General features: G+C 27.4%; 1 pseudogene; it reads left to right on the plus strand.

Annotated features, from left to right (window-relative positions):
• The first annotated feature begins 229 nt into the window (after positions 1–229).
• LOC111291592 (putative disease resistance protein At4g27220) lies at positions 230–15272 on the plus strand (annotated as a pseudogene).
• The last annotated feature ends 2195 nt before the right edge of the window (positions 15273–17467 follow it).

The raw sequence follows: 17467 nt of genomic DNA on the forward strand, positions 1-17467 counted from the left end.
AAAAAATATATAATTTTAAGATATAAAAAAATATGAACAAAGAAATTAAGATGGAAGAAATAAAAGTTTATCATAATAAATTATGAGATGCCGGTCTTAAAAGTTTTAAATTTCTAAATCCAAATAAAACCCAAACGAAGCCTAAACATTAGATTTCTGAACCAAAACGAAGCCTAAATCTAGATTTTTGAACCCAAACAAAGCCCAAAGTCTCACTTTTTGAAACGGCGCCGTAACGACTTTTCTTTCCCTTCGCAGTTAAAAGGAAGAAAAGAATCCTCACTTGTATCTATCAATAAAGCCATGCCTCGTAAGAGAGCTCAAATGAGCTTGCCGTGGCGGATACAACAGCCCTGCAAAACCCGCATCTTCGCCGTTTCTCTCTCATTTTCTCTCAAACCAAACAAAAAAAATAAAAGCGAAATCTCTCTTAAAAACCCTTTTTTTTCAATTATACTCTATTCGACGACTCTCAATTTTGTCTGCAGCAATCAGGTCAAACTTCTTTCTCTTCGATATTGCTTTCCTTCACGTCTCATTCATATACTGCTTATACACTGAAATCTGGTAAATTACGTTATCATTTATTGATTTTCATTTGATTTTTTGCATTTAAAATTATTGATTTTTTATTTTTTGCTTCTGATTTTGAAAAAAGAGTAGGGATTGAATATCGTTGATGTTGGGCGCTTTAAGGAGAAAAGTTGCTAGCGGAGACTCATCATCTTTGGTTAGAGCTTTTAGTGTTTTAATTGTACCGTATTTAGCTAAAGCATAGGATTTTATTAATTTTTTTTTCATTATTTTTGTGATTTTTTAGGTATTAGGGAAGTCATTGCTGGCGATTCGACGGGGTGTTTCAGCATCTAGAGCTTCTTCTAATGCTGGAAAAGAGGTAAATAATTCAGTTGAAAATGAATTAGATTTGGTAATCATGAGCTTAGTTCAATTTCTTTGAATATCAATGGATCTTGATGCTATTAAATCTATAACTGATGTCGAAGATGGTTGATTTATTTAGGCCTTGCCATAGTAAAATATTGATATAAAGTAAAAGAAGTGCAATATCATATGGTAAAATATTATCTTTTTTTTTTTTTCAAAAATAATTCAAACTTAATTCTTTGATTTGAAGTTAAGAACTGTTAAAGCACACGTGACCTGCATGTGCGGTTAATTTGTTGCAAAATTCGTATAATCATTCATACCTCTAGTATAATTTCCATAGTTGTTTCTGCATTTTCATTTTTTTCAGTCTGACACCAAAATTGCAATTCGGAGAATTTGTTTCCTATATTAAAATACTGTTCCAACAAAAAGTGCTAGAAAAAAAATTGTTGTTCTTGGTTTATGCATATTTGAGAGTCGTGTTGTCACACAAGTACACAATTCTCACTCCCTAAAACTAAAAAAAAAAAAATTTTAAAAATAAATTCTTTAAGTAAAACATTAATGTTTAATTTTACACTCGATTTATAATTATTTGTAACATGAAAATTTAACTAATAAACAAGGTCTATCATATTCTTTCTGGTGAAAAAAAAAATTCAACTTATTATTTGTGATCAACAATAATTTTTGAAGAAAAAGATGGAAAAATGCTGAAGTAATGTATTTTAAAGTTTTCAATCGATACCAACATGACAAGTAAACACTTTTAGAAAAGGCTAGCTAGTTCACTTGATAACTTTGTAGTTTCCATTAAAGTTTGTTAAAGTAAAAGGGTCTGGTAATGAATTAAGATGCTTTTCAAGGACCTTCTTTCATTGTTTTTCTTTTTTTAATTGTTCGACGGGTTAATTCTCATCGGCCAACGTTTCATACTTCTTCCATCACCATCGGTATTTATTATATACACATAACTCATTATCTCCATTATATATAAAATGTTTTTAACATAAATGAAACAAATTATAAGTACATAATATAATTTGAGGGGATTCAATTGAAGTATACATGTCTATTGGCTGAGCTAATTAACTAAACAAGTCCTCTTATTGGCTGATACTTTTCGCCGTAGTTTCAATTGAATTGGGAGATTTGAAGCAGAGTCTTAAATTTTGTGGTCGGTTGAAGATTTCCTATGCATTTACATCCTAGTGATATCCATCCCTCTTGCCATTGCACTTTTATTTAGTGGTTAAATAATTTAGTAAAAGAAAAAAATGTTTGGGCCCTTCTCTTGCTGTCTTTCACAAGGGTTTGAATGAGAAAATTGGTAATAATAATAGTAGGAAAATTAATAGGTTTTTAATGTTATTTACTCTGATGTTGATTTCAATTTTCAAAATTAATTTATTTATATTTTTTCACGAACTTTTGAGATTATATTTTGAAAAATTATTTGATAAATTAATAATAAAATTTTTTAATCTTACAAGTGAAATTAAAATGATAATATATATCTTATTTTTTTAAAATTAATTTTTTAAATATATAAAAGATGTGTTATCATTTTAATTGCGTTTATAAAATTAAAAAAATTTTCGTTAATATATTTAATAAAAATTTTTATAATTTTTTATACAACTCTTTGAACAAATTTTTTTATTTTTTTAATTAATGAAACAACCATCCATAAATGTTAAATTATGAAATTTGACTCTTTATTTTAATTAAAATAAGTAAGTGAGAAAATTATTGCTGAAAAATAATTTAAAAAAAAAAGTAAAGGGACCAAAAATTCAAAGGTGAATGTCATATCTCACTAACAAAAGCTGTGAAGAACAAGCTGGGAATCGTGATAACGATCAGATTTCCTCGAAAGAAAGATAACAAAGAAAAAAAAAAATAAAGGTGTGAACTTCAATGTATTTCACCCAAGACAAGGAAATGATGTTACTTTGGACCCTTGTCAAGTTCTCTTCTACTAAAGGTTTGAATAATAATAATAATAATAATAATAATAATAATAATAATAATAAAAGACTCTAAAGAAATTAAAGAAGTCTTTAATGCAACTTTCTTAAGTAGTTTCAATTAGTTACAAAGATTTCAAGTAAAACTTTTCTACATTTGTGGATTGTTGATTTTTTTTTTTTTTTCATTAGAAGAAAAGTTGACTTGTATTTCATCAGTTTTCTTTAAACACGAAAGAAAATTGAAATTAACAGAAATTTATCACTTACATTAATAGAATATTTTTAAAATATTTTTATTTTATTATTTTTATTTAAAAATCAATAAATTAAAATACAATGACAATAATTTAATATTAAATCGTAATATAATGACAAATTAAAGAAGTTACGCCTCCCAATAAAAGGAAAAGATGTTTAGGCCCTTTACAAATTGTCTTCTGCTAAGGATTAGAATAAGAAAAATAGTAATTATAATAATAATAATAATAAAAAAAGACTCCAAAAGAAATTAAAGAAGTCTTTGATGAAACTTCCTCTGTAGTTTCAATTGGTCACAGAAGTCTTTGATGGTTCAATTTTTTTATTCAATTGAAGTAAAGTTGTTGGATCCTGGAACTTCATATTTCCTTTTTATATTTATCTTTTTTCTTCTGTGTTGCTGCCTTACCTGACTCTTACAACTTTCTCCTCAAACAATTTCCATTGAAGCAATCAAGCATCGTCTTCTATCATTATCTCCACATCTTCCAGCTAGCTAAACTACCAAATCCTTTGTTTGATTTCTGCCTTATTGCTCTTCTTTTTATAACTCAACAAAAAAATTTTGGTGCTCTTTTTAATTTCCTTGATTTTCTACTTTACTTTTATAACTAAAAGAAGCTTTTTTTTTTTTGTTTTTTTTGCTTTTATTTATTTCTAATTTTCTATTCTTTTAACAGGGAAAAAGAAAAAAAAATGGTTCTTGATTTTCCTTTACAGATCCATACAGCTTTTGAAGATCCATCTCAAGTAAGAGGTATGTTTCAATAAACCATTTTTATATAAATTTTTTTCTCCATAATTTTTGCTATGCTCAACTTCATTTTTCGTTTGCTTCGATTAGTCTTCGATTTTTCACTCTTACTTGTTTACGAATTTACTTAAAATAAATAATAATAATAAAATATTTATTTTAAAAAATTTAAAATAATTGGTTTCTCTTAAAATAGCTAAAATGTGTTATTAAATAAAAAGTATGATTCGATATAAATTAATAAAATATTAACATAAAAATAATTTCAAGGAAAATATAAAAGAATTGATATTTTAAAATGAAAGAATCAAAAAATATTGACGTAAATATGTGAGATCTAGAAATAATAAAATTTGTTAGAAATATTGTAACATTTTAAAAAATAAGTTATGAAAATTTTAAAAGTAATAAAACATAAGAATAAGGCTTTGCTCGATACAGAAGATGAAGAGGGATAAGGATAAAACTTTTTAATCTAATAGTTAAACTACAAAATAAAAAAGTGGTTATAAATTTTAATTATTGGATTAATAAATTTTTTATTCCTGATCTTTTCCATCTTTAATTTTAACCAAGCAAAGTTTAAGTGTTGGAAGATATTATTTTATATAAATAACTACATTAATAATGTAAAATTTAAATTAATTATTTTTCTAATTAATAGATATATAACATCAATGGCTAAATAAATACTTTCAAGGCTAAAAAGATAACATTAAAAGTTAACATTTTAAAATATATTTTAAAAATTATTAACGTAAATAATTGAGAAGAATAATAAAATTCATATAAATTTGTTTAAAATAAGTTAGAAGTGACGTAATACCTTAAGATAGAATTATAAAAATTTTAAATATAATGAAAGGTAAGAATAAATGTAAAAAGATATTTTTTTAACATAAATGATTGAGTTGTTACATAAAATTTAAATTAATTATTATTCATGTAAATATTTTTAGGCCAATGACTAAAAAAATACTTAAAAGTAAAAAAAGACAGTGTTAAAAAATTAATTTTTGAAAATAAAAATATTAAAAAAATTATTAATGTAAACATGTGTGAGAAATTATAAAATTAGTATAATTTGTTGTAAAATGGGTTAAAAGTGTTATAACATGAAAAGACAAAATTATAAAAATTTTAACATAAATAATTTAGAAAAGAATAAGTATAAGAAGATATTATTTTAGCATAAATAATAAAGAATAAGTATAAAAATTTAAATTAATTATTGTTTTTGTAAATATTTTAGGCCATGACTAAAAAATATTTTAAAGACTAAAAGAATAAAAGACAATGTTAAAAATTCATTTTTGAAAATAAATAATCTTCAAAAAAAATTATTAACACAAACATGTGAGAGAAAAAATAAAATGCATATCATTTGTAGTAAAATGAGTTAAAATCATTGTAACACCTTAATAAAGAATTATGAAAATTTTAAGTATAATGAAACTTAAAAGTAAACATAAGAAAATATTATTTTGACATAAATAATTCAATTGACATCGTAAAATTTAAATTAATCATTTGTCCTATAAATATTTGTAGGTCATGGTTAAAAAACATTTTAAAAGCTAAAAAAGATTCTGAAAAATGTAAGAATAAATGTTAAAAATATTATTTTAACATAAATAATTAAATTGACAATGTAAAATTTAAATTAATTATTTTTTAAAAAAAATTTAAGGCCAATGGCTAAAAATACTTTAAAGGCTAAAAAGTTAATGTTAAAAAATTAATATTAAAAAATTCAAAAAAAATAAAAATAACGTAATTAGAAGTGTCATAACATCATAATAAACATTTATAAAAATTTTAAATGTAATAAAAATTAAGAATAAACGTAAATATTTGAGAATAATAATAAAATTCATATCAATTAAGGTAAAAGGATTTATAAATATTTCCTTCAAAAAATTAATAGTGCAAATAAGTGAGAAGAATAATAAAATTCATATCAAGTATAAAATGATTTAGAAGTATCATAACAATATAAAAAAAAAGGTTATGAAAATTTTAAACATGATAGAAGATAAGAATAAACATAAACATGTAAGAGTAATAAAATTTATATCAATTGATGTAAAATATATTAGAAATGTTGTAATGGATTAAGAAAGAGCTATAAAAATTCTAAACGTAATGGAATATAAGAGTCGACGTTAGATAATATTATTTTAATATAAATAATTAAGTTGAAAATGTAAATTTTAAATTAATTATTTTCCTATAAAGATTTTAAGGTGGCTAAAAAATAGTTTAAAGTCTAAAAAAGAAAATTTTAACAATTAATATTTGAAAATAAAAATAATCTTCTTTAAACAAGTTAATAACATAAACAGATGAAAGAGATAATAAAATTAATATCATTTGCTATAAAATAAGTTAAAAATATCATAACACGTTAGGAATGAGTTATAAAAATTTTAAATATAACGAAAGATAAAAATAAAGTAGACAACATAAAATTTAAATTAATTATTTCTCTGTAAATAGATAAGATAAATGGCTAAAAAATACTTTTAAGGATAAAAAATGTAAAAAGATTGATATTTTAAAACTAAAAAATATCATAAAAAGTATTAACTTAAACAAGTAAGAGGAATAATAAAGACGTTAACTTAAATAATGTTGTTGTATCTTTTTGGCTTTCTTTGCTTTCTACTTTCTTTTTCATTTTTAATGATAAAAAAGTATTGTCACTATATTAAAATGGCATATTAGCAGTAGTTTTGTAGCGGTCTTTCACTTACAAACGTCATTAGCTTTCGTATTTTTATAAAACTTCAAGCGTTAATTATCCAAACGTCATTAAATATTCAAATAGAGGCGTTTATATATATAAACGCTATTAAAGACAAAAATTAATGGTGTTTATTAACTAAAATACCTTGAATAATCCTATCTGCTAAAATTGGAATGATTATTGAAGGCATTTCAGGAAAAAAAAATGCTTTGAATAATCTACTCATAAAAAATAAAAGTGATTATCGAAGGCGTTTTCTACCAAAAACACCTTCAATAATTCTTAAAAAAAAAATTGTAGAGGATTATTGAAGGCGTTTTTTGTCAAAAATGCCTTCAGTAAATCTCTTTGTCAATAAATTTGTGAAAAATGGAGTAGCATTGATGGTTAGAGTATACGGTTGTTAATTATAAGGTCATAGGTTTGATCTCTTCTTTCAGCATTTTTTGAAATTTTCAAGGGATTATTAAAGGCATTTATGGTCAGAATGCCTTCAATAATCTTTCAAAAAACCTAAAAAAATGTTGAAAGAAGAGATCAAACCTACACCCTTATGATTAGCAATCATATGCTCTAACCGACAGCATTACTCTATTTTTGATAAATTTATTAACAAGAAATTTTATTGAAGGCATTTTTGACAAAAAATGCCTTTAATAATCCTTTACAATTTTTTAATGAAATTATTGAAGATGTTTCTAGTAGAAAACACCGTCAACAATCGCCTTTATTTTCTATGAGCAGGTTATTCAAAGCATTTTTGTCTAAAACGCCTTTAATAATCCCTTACAAAAAATTGAAAGGGATTACTAAAAACATTTTTTTACAGAAAATACCTTCAATAATCCTCTCTAAAAAAATTATAAAGGATTATTGAAGGCGTTTTTGACCAAAAAATACCATCAATAATTCCCTCAAAAAAATTAGAAAAGATTATTGAAGACGTTTTTTAGTAAAAAATACCTTCAATAATCTTCTCATATAAAATGAAGGAGATTATTGAAAGTGTTTTTTTACAGAAAACGCCTTTAATAATCTCCTTTAAAAAATTAGAGGGGATTATTGAAAGCAGTTTTGGTCAAAAAACACCTTTAATAATCCCCTCAAAAAAATTTAAGGGGGATTATTGAAGGCATTTTTTTTTTCAAAAAATGCCTTCAATAATCCTATTTGCAAATAGTGACATTTTTTTAAAGTATACACTGCTATCGTGATGAAATAGTGTGGCTAAATTTTTTTTTCAAAATTGAAACCCCCCCTCTTTCTCCTCTATAATTTCTTTTCTTTCCCCAACTTTTTTCTTGGAAGAGAATGGTGAGAAATAAAATTCAAATCAAGAAGATTGACAACGTAGCAACAAAGCAGGTGACTTTCTTAAAAAAGATATAAGGACTTTTTAAGAAAGCTCATGAGCTTTTCACTCTTTACGATGCTGAGATAGCTCTTCTAGTCTTTTCAGCCGCTGGAAAGCTCTTTAAGTACTCAGCACAAGGTTGCTCTCACTTATCTCATATCTATATGTGAATGCTTTGCCTTGATTCTTGCTTTATCTCTACTGGTTTAATATAGAAATCTTTACTTGCTGTTTGATTTAATGTGTTAAATGTGCTTGGGTGAGTGTGAGAGGAAGTGAGAAACGTAACTATTTTGAAAGAAGATCTTTCGAATCAAGAGAACTATATAAAAGTATAAATTCATGATAATGCACTTGAATCTTGTATTCTATTACAAAAAGAACTTTTAATAATTTGTCAAAAGCTTAGGGGTTTGAGGTGGGAGGCCATGGTTTCACATGAATGTCTGTATGATATCTATTGATGCTTGTTCATACTTTTTTGAACCTTGTTTAAGCCATATTTTATGACTAATCAACTATTTTATAAGAAGTTTATGCTTTTCATATATCTTTGCTGGTGCAACTTAGAGCACAACATTGATATTTTACCTTTCATTTTTCTTGTCAGAACTTGATCTGCTGTCATTTTCAATTTTCTTAATTGAATCTTGTTACAATTTTAGGTTTCCTACATTCTTTTTGAATGTTCTTTAAGGTTTTCATAATGAAATTTACAAATTCTCATGATTTCCTTTTCAAATTCTGTAAAACTCACAATGAACTCAAATCTGGTTTCAAAATTACGCACTTGACCTATCTTCAATCTTTTGATCAAAACTAACTGAATTCTAGGTTGATTTACTTCAATTTTTTTTTCCTAGATTTGTAGTTCATAAGGCTATAATCCAGTAAAAATTCAGCCTCAAATTCCATTTGTACAAGTACAGTTAATTTTTCAAAGTTAAGGGTGAATCCAGAAGGCAGAAACAATCCATGCATAAAAACTTGATGAATGATGATCCTCTCTCCTTCTAGGTGTTCAATTTGATTCTCTCTTATTTTACATTTTTAGTTTTACATGTTTACTTGTTATTTTTTAATTTATTGCATTTATTTTCATGAATTCATTTGGTGTTGGGATAGATTTAATTGTTAACGCTCTGTTTTTCTCTGTTTTCAGTATCACTTGAGTTGCAAGTTCATTAAGCTGGTTTTTCTCAATTTTTCTGCCATTTTCTTGTTGAATTTTGTAGCAAACTTGATTGATGAATTGTTTCTTAGCTCATTTCAAGTTCATTTTCATTATGAGCTTCTAGACCTAATTTTTTCTTTCATCAACTCAGTGAGTTTCGGTTGAATTTCACTTTATATTTTAGTTGTTTCTAGTTAATTCTTGTATTTTCTTGCCCTTTTTGTTCTTCAAATCAATTTTCCTTTTGGTTCCTTAATTGATCTTTTCATTTCCAATTTTATGATCAGTTGTTTTAGCATCAATTAGGTGTAGATCAATGAGATCTTGTATATCTTCCTTGATTTTATCTTGCATTACAAATTTTATGTTACTTTTTATAACTTACCCAGTGACATTTTTCAATCAGGATGGAACATGAAGTTGTGGAGAAGATAAATAAAAAGTATTGTGATGCAATTCTAACAACACATTTTGAGGTTCTTGGAGAAATGTTCTCTTTAACAATGGAAGCCAAGATGAGGAATAGGCATTGTAGGTTCCACTCAAAGCAAGTGTGACTCATAGAGTCCGTTGATGGGCAAGAGGAAAACAAATGCAAAGTAGAATGTTATTACATATATTAAACTTTATGTTACATGCATATTGGAACAAATTCTGTATTTAGATATTTAAATATTTATAATATTCAGTTTATGAATTTAAATTCATTTTTATTTCTTTTAACAATTTTTATTTAATTACAATAATAAATATTAAAATAAAATTTAAAAAAGTAAAATTTTCGATTTAGCGGTGTTTGTATTTAAAAATATCATTAAATACTGAATTTAGTGACGTTTGTATCAAAAAACACAGTTAAATTTAGTGACATTTTTAAACACAAACATCGCTAAATTTAGCGGCTTTTTTTTATGCAAATGCCACTAAATTCATAATTTAGCAGCGTTTTAAAATACAAACATCATTAAATTTAGCGGTATTTTTTTAAAACATCTTTATTTTTCGCAACATGTGAATAAGTGGCACTCTGCGTGACATTTTTCACAAATACCGCAAACCTTATAGTGGCATTAATAAATGCTGTTAAAGAGTAAAAAAAACATCACTAAAACCCAAAACCCCTTAAGTGTGTATTATTTTGTTTCATACTATATCTATTTTGATTTGCTTTTAGCTCCAAAGAAAGAAAAAAATAATTTCATGTTCTTATAATTTTATTGTTGTTGATTTTTTTACCCTTTCTTTTTAAATTTCTATTTAGGCTGGTCCTTAATTTTCCCTTCCTAATGATCTCTGGAGTTGGTGATGTAAAACGTCCACATACCTTAATTTAGAAAATCCATTCCCAGTTAGGTAAGTTTAAATAATATATTTTTTTATTTTTCATAATTTTTTATTTGCTCCAAAGTTCTTTACTTGTTTCTTTCCCTACTATATTTAAATAAAAACTGCATTGATACTACGTCTTTACCCTAAAACATTATGATACATTCTTAATATATATGCGCATGAACACTGAAGAATTTCTACTATCTGCAGAATTTTCAATTTCCAAGTTGATCCATCAACAATTGTTTCCATTTGTGACTGTAATCCATTAGAGCAAGTCTTAGATTTTCTCAACTAAAAAGAAAAGGGTGGGATTGAGGTAACTCTTCTCTTTCCATTTCTCCATTTCTTTTACTTATATTTTTTCCTATCAGACAAAATAGCTAAAAGAGTAAATGGAGGAAGAGTTGAGATAGGAAATTTTGTATTTGTGTGAAAAATCTATTTACAACTATCAATTATCGAATAATTATAATGTTATAAAGAATAGAAAATCTTATTATAAGATTTTAATTTTGATAAATTAGTGTAAGATGTGGAGTTTTACAGTACATCAGCTAAGATAATTTTAAAACTATTTCTTTCATACTTAAGGATAAATCAACGGAGGAAATAAACAAGATTTTGAATCATTAAATCTTTCAACGCGTAGGGCATAATTCGATAGAATCTAATCCCATGAAAAGCAACCAAAAAAATAATAATAATAAAGTAAGAGAGAAAGTAATTGTTGAAAAATAATTGAAAGAAGACAAAAATAAAGGGGCCAATAATTCGGAAGTGCATCAAAGATGCCATGTCCCACTAGCATCAATGGATCATTTTTCTTCAAAAATCGTACGAGCACCGAACAAAAAAAAAAAAAGTAAAGGTGTGAATCAAAGAAGCAAAAATTGTATGGCTGTATAATTTTTTGGTTTCTTTGATTTCTATTTTTTATCTTATTTCATGCAATATCTATTCTGATTTGCTTTTAACTCCAAAAAAAAAAAAAAACTTCAATGTTCTTATAAGCTTATTGTTACTAATCTTTATTTCCTTTTTCTTTTAATTTCTATTAAGGTTGGTCCTTAATTCTTCTTTCCTAATGATCTCCGGAGTTGATGTAAAAAGCTCTCACAGCTTAATTTAGAAGGTCTATCCCCAATTTGGTAATGTTTAAATAAGTATTTTTATTTCCATAATTTTTTGTATGCTCAAAAGTTGCTTACTTGTTTGTTTCCCTACCTTATTTAAATAAAAAAAACTGCATTTATAAGGAAAAAAAATGAAATAAATGGTTATATTTAAAAATTGAGAAAATATTAGATAGATTAATGATCAAAATATATACTGCCTTTACTCTTAACACAGGTAACATGTATTCTTAATATATTCATGAACACTGAGTAATTTCTTCCATTTGCGGAATTTTCAATTTCAAAGTTGATCCATCAACAATTTGTTCTCTTCTACATCAAAATTGTCTCCCAAAGTAATTAAGTTACTTTGCCAACATTCACAATTGCTTTTGTCTCTCTAGCTGTTTATATGTTTACTAAACATTAAAGTTGTTTTTCAATCTCAGATCATCAAAGAATGGCTCCTGAATTTGCTGCCTCTGCTGCTGCCAATGCTGTAGGAAACCTCACAACAGAATATGCATCACCTTATGTTAGTTACCTTTTCCGATTTGGGAAAATTGTTGAAGAATTCAAGTATCGGAGAAATGAACTTGAATTGAATAGTGATCGGGTAAAAAATGATGTCGAAGAGGCATTAAGGCAAAATGAGTTAATTGAGAAGGATGTCCAAGACTGTCGAAAAAGTGCAGAGAAAGAACTGAAAGAAACCCAGAGTTTGGAAGCTGAAATAGAACGTAAGAAGTGTTTCAATTGGTGTCCAAGTTGGGGTTAGCGGTACTGCTTAAGTAAGAAAGTGGCAAAGAAAACGATCTCTATCAATAAACTTCTTGAGAGTGGTAACTTTCCACGGGTGGGCTACCGTGCTCCGCTTCAGGGGATAGAATTCTTCCCATCTGAGGATTTCGTGCCTTCTAAATCTTCAAATTCAACTTTGAATGACATCATCAAGGCTCTAAAGACTAAAGGTGTGAACATGATTGGATTGTATGGAATGCCAGGGGTGGGCAAAACAACTTTGGCAAAAGAAGTTGGGAAGCATGCTAAAGAACAAAAGCTCTTTGACAATGTTGTGATGGTTACAATGTCCCACACTCCAAACATCAGCAATATTCAAGATAAAATTGCTGCCAAAGTAGGTTTAAAATTTCAAGAAAGTATGGAAGATGTAAGAGCAGAAGAGTTATGGGGAAGATTGAAAGCCGCGGACAAGATCCTCATAATTATTGATGATGTTTGGAGTGATTTTAAATTGCAAACTATAGGTATTCCATTCGGTGTTGAACACAAGGGTTGCAAAATTCTTCTAACTACACGTAGTGAACAAGTCTGTAATGGAATGAAGTGTCAAGAGAAATTTCATCTCGACGTCTTATCCGATGATGAAGCATGGGCTTTATTCAAAGTTAATGCTAGTCTAAAAGATGTTTCTTCGACATTAAATGATGTAGCCAAGGAGGTTGCTTCTGAATGTAAGGGTTTGCCTCTTGCAATTGTAGCCATCGCAAAAGCTCTAAATGGTGCAGATCTAAATGAGTGGATAGCAGCAAATCAGCGACTCAAGGACTCAAGACATTTATACAATGAAGATGCTTGTGGAGGTTTGTACAACCGCCTCAAGCTTAGTTATGATTATTTGAAGGGAGACAATATTCGATCATGTTTCTTGTTGTGTTCCCTTTTTCCAGAAGACTTTCGTATTGGTTTTGAGTGGTTGATTATGTTCGGAATTGGTTATGGATTATTTTCCGATGCTATTCAATTCAAGACTACCGGACAGAAATTTGTGACGCACTAAGAAAACTCCAAAAGTCTGGTTTGTTATTGAAAGTTGATGATCGTGTACATGCTTAAGATAATGAAATCTATGTAAACATGCATGACGTGGTTCGTTACTTTGCTCATTGGACAACATTGAAAGAGAAAAATATTTTCATGGTAAAAGAGGGGTCGACAGAATGGCGTACGTGTGAAAGTTGTGGATGTTATACAGCAATCTCCTTTTGGAACAGCAACATAAACAATTTTCCTGACAAACTGAAATTTTCAAAATTGAAAATTTTGATTTTTACAGGAAAGAATTTCCTGAGAATTTCGAGTGCAGTTGTTAAAGGAATGAAGACCTTCGAGTTTTATATCTAAAAAATGTCATTTTCTCGCTGGAAGTACTTAAATTCATAACGGATCTTCGAACTCTGTGCTTTGTAAATTGCAAGCTCGAGAACATCCCATCTTTGAGAAATATGGAAAACCTCGAGATTCTTGCAGTTTCTGATACTAATATTTCTGAGTTGCCTGAAGAATTAGCGGCATTGCAAGGACTAAAATCACTACATTTTTCTTACTTTGAAAGCAAATGCATCAATTTTCCCCCTAACTTGCTGTCAAGGTAATAGTAGATGTCAAATTTTTTTAATCATATTACTCAAAATTATGCAATTAGTTTTATGTTATTTATTTTTCTTTTATTTTCTTTATTAAGTAATTTGATTTTAGACTATGGGAAACATATCTACCATATATTTTTTGTCACTCCCATGATTATGAAGCATTCGAAGCTGTAGTCCTTTCCATTTTTAAAAAATGCTAGTATATAACATGATTGTCACATGAATTACAAAATAGTAAAAAATGCTCAAACCTTTTTTATAAGAAAAGATGTTGAAGAATCATGCTATATTTGCTGAGATAATTAAAATTAATTTATGTTTACTTTTATTTTTATGATTCACTTGAAGTGTTGATAATAGTTTTTCCTATTTGTGTGTAACAAACAGGTTGACATCACTCCAAGAGCTACACGTTACATGTGAAAACAATGTTAACTTATCGGAGCTGAATTCATTGTCTCGTTTGACTGGGCTGTCACTGAAAGTTTCTACTGCTCAATGTTTTCTAGAAAAATTTGTGTTCCCTAAACTACAAAGCTACATTATAGCTGCAAATGAAGATCTTCAATTTATGCAGGGGCTAAAATTGAGAACCTTGAACATCGGACGTTTCTCATCTTCATTAAGTGCACTCATGGAGTTGTTTTGCAATGTGGAAAAGTTGAAACTGGAGGATGTCAAGGGACACAAAAATATTGTCCCAAACGTAGATCCCAAGGGCCTAAATGGATTAACTTCTCTTGAGTTTGGAGATTGCGATGATATGGAATGCTTGATGGAAACAGCAGGAGAGAAAGGACCAACCACTGCATTCTCTAATTTGGAGAAATTAAGAATGGAGGAAATGACTTGTTTGAAAGAGTTGTGTCATGGTCCGCCTTCGATTTGGTTCTTACAAAGGTTAAAAGATGTGACCATTGTAGGTTGCAAGCGGTTGAGAGTGGAATTTGAAATGGATGGGCTTCTTGAAAAGGAAGAAATTAGTCAGATGCCGCTACTCTCAAATTTAACAAGCTTGTATCTATGCTTTTTACTAGAATTGGAGAGTATATGGAAATTACAATCAACCCATCAATATCACGCAAGCCTCCAAAGTCTAAAGGTTGTAAACATTTTGGGGTGCGGTGAATTGAAAGCCATCTTCCCACCTTGCCTTGCTCAAAGTTTGTTGCATCTACAAAAGCTCTCTATACATGACTGTACTGGATTAGAGCAAATCATTGATTTCCCCCAAGAAATGGGTGAGCTTGAGGTACCTGTTCTCTCTCCATTTCTCCTTTAATGAATAATGAGAAATTACTAAACTTTATATATTGATCATATAATTAACTTCTGTTGAAGTTTAAAAGAAATTAAGTTTAATTAAATTATATTAGTAACTAAACTAAATTTATACTTATTGCATTGTTTGCAAGTTGAGAAAAGCTAACACTATATACCCGTTTTTCTCTTTATTATCACATTTTATAAAATCTTTGCATTTTTTTCTTTTTTTTTTATTCTTTATGTAAAAATATATTATTCAATAACTACTATTATTGCCTTTGTGTAATGTTTTGTCTATATTTATTTGCTTTTTCAATCAAATAATTCATGCCAGGTGCGGCTACTTTCTAATTTAACTTCTTTGGAGTTATACAAATTACTAGAATTGAAGTGGATATGGAAAGGCCCCACCCATCTTGTTAACCTCCAAAGTCTTTAAGACTATAAAAATATGGAAGTGTACGAAACTGGCATATCTCTTTCTGACTCCCCTTGCTCAAAGTTTGGTGCATTTGGAAGTACTCGAAATAAGCCATTGCGACTCTTTGGAACATGTAATCTTTGGAGAAGCAAATAATGAGGATCAAATAGTTTTAAACATGGATGGCTATCCTCTCTGCTGGCCTAAGTTGAGAACTCTCAAGATAATTAATTGCGGAAGACTGAAATATGTGTTTCCAATCACTTTGGCTCAAGGACTTCCTTATTTGGAATCTGTTGAGATAACTGATTGTTCTCAACTAAAGCAGGTCTTCAATGTGACAAAGGGTAAGGGTGGACGTCCACCACAAGACATTGTGCTACAGAGATTGCAAATTTTAAGGCTTAAAAATTTAGAGAAACTGAGTAGTTTTTGTCTAGAAAATTTTGTCATGTCATTATCTTTGAAGGCGTTCGAAGTTTGTAATTGTCCCCAATTAACAGAGTTCAAGACGTTGCAAGCCCATTTAAAGGTACTTCTCTTATACTATATTTTTGTTTTAATTTTGTTTATTTTGGTAATAATTAATTGAATTATTTATCTTATAACACAAACGTCAAAATTCAGTACATTCACATCTACATGTAAAAGTATTATATATAATTAGCTTCTGTTGATGTTTAAAAGAAAAAAGTTTAATTCAATGTATATTTATTACATGGCTTGCAGGTTGAGAAAACTAACATTGTATCTTTTTTCTCTTTATTAACACACATTATAAAATTGTTGTATTTTTTCTCTTTTTTTATTCTTTATATAATAAAATATTATTCAATAACAACTATTAATGCTCTTAAAACGTACGACTTGATAAAGGGTAAAAAGGAAAAAACAAAAAATAAGAAAAGGAAACAGGAAGGAGAAAGAGAAAGAAAAAAAAAGTAGGAAGAGAAAGAACCAGAAGGAAAAAAAGAAAAGAAAAGAAAAAAAAGGGAAAATGAAATTATTTAAAAAGTTTTATACTTTTATAATCTATTAATATTAAAATTAAATTAATAAAATTAATTATATTTATTATTTTTTCCTATATAATTTTAATCTTGTTTATAAATTTATTTTGTTTTACTTTTACACACACCATTAATTACATTATAATTGTATGCAATTTATATTTGTATAAAATATTTATGGATAAAAAATATATTTTATTGTTGTGTCTTACCGTACCCATGTCCTTTATTTTTATAATTGTTGTGTTGTCATGCCCATGTCATGTCTTTAACTGTATTATTTGTCACTATTTATGCTTTCTACGTACTAGTTATACTCAAAATTTTGTTACTAATTATTTATTTTTTTATCAAAAAAGTAAGGGTCAATCTTTAAATAGTCAAAATTAATAATTTTTTTATGATAATGTTGATATGGATATAAAAAATATATCATTTTATTAAATTGTAAAAGACATTTATATTAATGAATATTCATAAACTATTAAATCTTATAAAGTTGAACAAAAAATAAAACATTAAAACATCAAATAATAATATTTTATTGTTATATATATTTGATTGAACAATGGAGCATATATAATTATTTATTTGTTCATAACCATTTGCTTTTTATTAGTTCTTATTTTTTACAAACTTCAACATATATATTTGCTTTTTATTAAAGCATAAGTCAAATATGCATGTATAAAAAAAAAAATCAAATGTCCGAATTGAGAAGTTAATCAAAATGCAATGCATGAATGCAATCAAAATTATTCATTGTAGTAAAAAGGTTCT

Source organism: Durio zibethinus, chromosome 4 (assembly GCF_047325235.1).
Source record: "Durio zibethinus cultivar Kanyao isolate XHJ-2024 chromosome 4, ASM4732523v1, whole genome shotgun sequence".
Classification (NCBI taxonomy): domain Eukaryota; kingdom Viridiplantae; phylum Streptophyta; class Magnoliopsida; order Malvales; family Malvaceae; genus Durio; species Durio zibethinus.